At 36.5% G+C, this 3,909-nt stretch overlaps 1 non-coding gene across 1 annotated transcript; it reads left to right on the top strand.

Moving 5' to 3' along the window:
- Positions 1–706: 706 nt before the first annotated feature.
- On the top strand, positions 707–766 carry LOC115029276. The gene has a single exon (XR_003834853.1). It is a non-coding gene; the product is annotated as a U7 small nuclear RNA (small nuclear RNA).
- Positions 767–3,909: the final 3,143 nt, after the last annotated feature.

Below are 3,909 nucleotides of genomic sequence, written 5' to 3'. Positions count from 1 at the left end.
AGCAGTGGAGGACTCTTTCCTTCCTAGAAATGTTCTCCCTAGTAATGTTAATGACTCCATGACAATTGGAAACTGCACAAGTTCAGGGGTCGAGGGTATGGCTATGTCTCAGCAAAATGGTAAACACTGAGACCTTCTAGTCAGTCCTTAAGGCAATGGGAAAGAGCTCTAAATACGTGAGTTTGAAAATGCATAATTTCTCAACTATGCAAACGGATCTAAAGGAATCATGGTAGCTACACTATGAGCCAGTTTGTCAGAAAGATGCAAAGACAGGAAAGTAGAAAAGCAGGCAGATTCTTGAGTTGAAGGTCAGCCTGGGTCAGAGGAAGCCCAGGCCCAGGTGTGGTAGAAATGGTAATTTCTAGACAGGATCCCACCCAACTAGATTATCTTCAGTGCTTAACAAATCAGACAGTTCTCTGAATTCTTTTGCAATGTTAAAAAAAAAAAAAGGTATGCTTGTTGGCTCCTAAGAATTAAAGGTCTGGGGGTCACAGCATGCCAATGCACAGGGTAAACAAAAGGATATCAGAAGTAAATGACTAAATTGATATGTAAATTTTAAAAAGAGTGGGCTCTTGGTCTGCATAAGATGAGCTAGCAGTTCTTTAGAATTTTTCTCTAGAGAGAGCTGAGCTATCTGGAGATCTCTGGAGAGCAAAAACAGCTCTTCAAGAATTTTTTTCTAACAGGATTTCTGACTTGGTCAAAAGATCTAATAATTTTTTATAGCAGGTTTTCTGACTTTAGTCAGAAAACCCATGAGATATCCAGATAGATTTTATAATTTTTATTAGCAGAAAGAGCTATCTCAACCACAGAGATTTTAGAATAGTAAGAAGAAGCTCTCTAGAGCAGAACAGAAGAGAGAGGCAGAGAGAGACAGAGACAGAGACAGAGAGAGGGACAGAGACAGAGAGACAGAGAGAGAGAGGGACAGAGACGGAGAGAGAGCTTGTAAGCAGTCTGGAAACTCATCTCAGCAGAAGCTAGGCTGCCAGCTTGAACCCATGATTTGCCTTTGAGTCATTCTTTTCTCCTTTCTCAAACATCCCTTCTCTCAGAACCCATCTCCAAGCTGAGGCTGGTCCTTGGCACTTTGATGGATAGTCATGGTTAATCATGAATGCCATCTTGACTTGATGTTGACATTGTATCTTGAATCAACTAAGTGACATACCACTGGGAAGGTCTGTGACGGCATTGCCAAGGAGCATTGATGGAGCGGAGGAGATATTCTCAATATTCAATTCTCAGTAGCAACTCAAATACAAAGTAGGAGGAAAACTTGTTGCTTTGCCTGTCTGCCGTCACTTCTTGTTGTTAATCACATCTATTCTATCGCTGCTACTGTTGCTATCATTCTTTGCTAGCATGGATCCCATCTTCAGCAGCAGCTCTGTTGGGATCCTTCAGGCCCTCAGGACACTAGGCTGAGGCTACTGGCTCATCCGGTTTCACCCATCAAGCAGCTGTGGCCTTCTCAACCTCTTTAGTGTACAGAATGTCATTATTGGACTACCGAGCACCTACTGGATATGTCAATCTAGTGAATCTCTTATATATTTTTATATATGAGAATATATATATTCTTATATACTATATATTAAAATTATGTATTATATTATATATTTTGTATATATTTTTACATACCAGTTTTAGGTGTTTTTATTATTCTAAAGTGTACTTTGGTTTAATTTATATATGACAAACTAAAAATACAACATATTAGTTTTAAGTTATTTTTTGAAATTATAATTACATCATTTCTTCCTTTTCCTCCCTCTAACCCCCCCCCATTTACCTTCATGATCTCTTCCAAATTTATGGCCTTTTTCCCACGAATTGATCTGTCTCTCTCTGCCCCCCCACACACACACACATCAACAAAGATAGTATACAGGTTGAACAAGTTGCATTTATTTAGGCATGTAGAGTCTTATTTATTTATATTAATATTGTATAAGACAGTCATATAAATCTTTTTTATAATGTCCAATCATTATATCTATTGTATTTCTCTTGAGTATTCCTACACAGAGTTTTGTTTAGATGAGTTTTAATACAGACAATTGAGTTTTAATCAAATCTTGTAAGCATGGGAACTATTCTTTATCTCTCCCATGATTTTGCTTTTAAACCTAAGGTAATATTATTTACTCAATTACTATGTTATGTGCTGTTAATATGAGCATCGTGAAAACTACCCAGGGACCTAAAGGCACACGTTACACACATTGGATTCCTCATCTGCTTAGGAGAATGCACATGGAGGGGCCCAGCTATGGATGTCAGCCCAGGAGATCATTTTACATTAGCTTGATTCCACAATTTCTACATTGATAGTGGCCTCTCTCTTTATGTAGTGTTCGCACAAGGACAAGTATAGAGCTAAACTCCTGGAGTACTTTGTGGAGTGAGAAATACTTATGATCATGAGGGTTATATGTCAGGAGATCCAGCTTTACGTATTATGAATAGCAATTGTGTGGTATAGAGGCCATGAAACATTACAACAGCATCCATTCAAAAGACCAGGATGAATCAGTGCACCCTGGTTAAGGATGAGGAGGAAAATAACAGAACCTAGGGAGATAATACCTGAGAATGTGTACTGCTTAGTTTGGAATATCAACTTTACAGGGTGGAAAACACAATGAAGAATGTAAGAAAGTACAGCAGTACATGCCAACAAGCAAACTAATGAGTAATCTAAGCTTTTCCCTAATAACTTGCTTAACTGTGGTCAGGCCACTGATGCTCACCATCACATTTGAGAAATGCTGACAATAAAGTTGCCTTTCAGGGTTAATGTCAAGACTAACTACAACAGTGCACAGAAAGTTCTTATTGCAGTATCTGACACATTGACTACTCTGATAAAAAAAAGCTATCACTTTCTTGTCTAGTGTTAGAGATTCTAATCATAGACTATTGCCAAGGAGTATCATAGCTGCTGGTCAGAAAGTATGTAGGGGTGTGTGTGTGTGTGTGTGTGTGTGTGTGTGTGTGTGTGTGTGTTTTTCTAAGTAAGTAAGTAGGCAAGCAAGCAAGTAAGTAAGTTATATTTGATTTTTCCTTTTTTCAAGAATGCCTGACTAGACTAAAAATAAAGAAAAGAAAATACCATTATGCTTATATACAAAAGATAATTCTTAAATATCTTAATCAATATAAAGTATGAAGGAGATCTAAAATTAGCCTTTTTAAAATGATAGATTCATTAATATTCTATATACAGTGAAGGCAATAAATTTATACAAAAATATTTTTGAATTTAAGAAGTCAAGAGAATATCTTTCTTAGTCAAAATTAATATTTCAAATTAAGTAGGAAAACTCAGAATTAATAGACAGGCAAAGGATGGTGACTCTATTCTGTCAAAGTATTGATGAGTCAATGAAGAAATTATGGCTGACATTCCATTCTTGGTTCAAACAAAAACTGTTCTGTTGTATCTGGGATTGCATACTGAGTTTTTTTCTCACATACAACCTACAGGTAATGCTTATGTTATGTCATTTACATTAAAAAAAATCTTGACAACAATTGGACAATCATGCTGGTTGTGTGTAGACTCAACACATAAGTAAGGATTTGGCTGGTACTGTATTTAGAGAATCAAGTTCCATTCCAAAGTGGGGGCCACTGGCTGGATTCTGACCTACACACTTACATTGCTTTATCTGTCAATCATTTCAATTCACTGAGCATTAAAGCTCAAATCCAGTATAATAAATTTAGGAGAATAAAACTGGAAAATCTTCATGCTATTTGTCCTTGATGTAGGATTATAAGTGTTTTTGCTGAAATCCTTTGTATGCAATCTATAATACTCCTAGTCCAGATTTTTGTCTCTAAGAGATTTTTGATTTTTTTTTCCACTGTTTTTTTTATTACATATTT

Source organism: Mus caroli, chromosome 14, assembly GCF_900094665.2.
Source record: "Mus caroli chromosome 14, CAROLI_EIJ_v1.1, whole genome shotgun sequence".
In the NCBI taxonomy this organism is placed as follows: Eukaryota; Metazoa; Chordata; class Mammalia; order Rodentia; family Muridae; genus Mus; species Mus caroli.
This window is presented reverse-complemented; position numbering and strand designations above follow the sequence as displayed.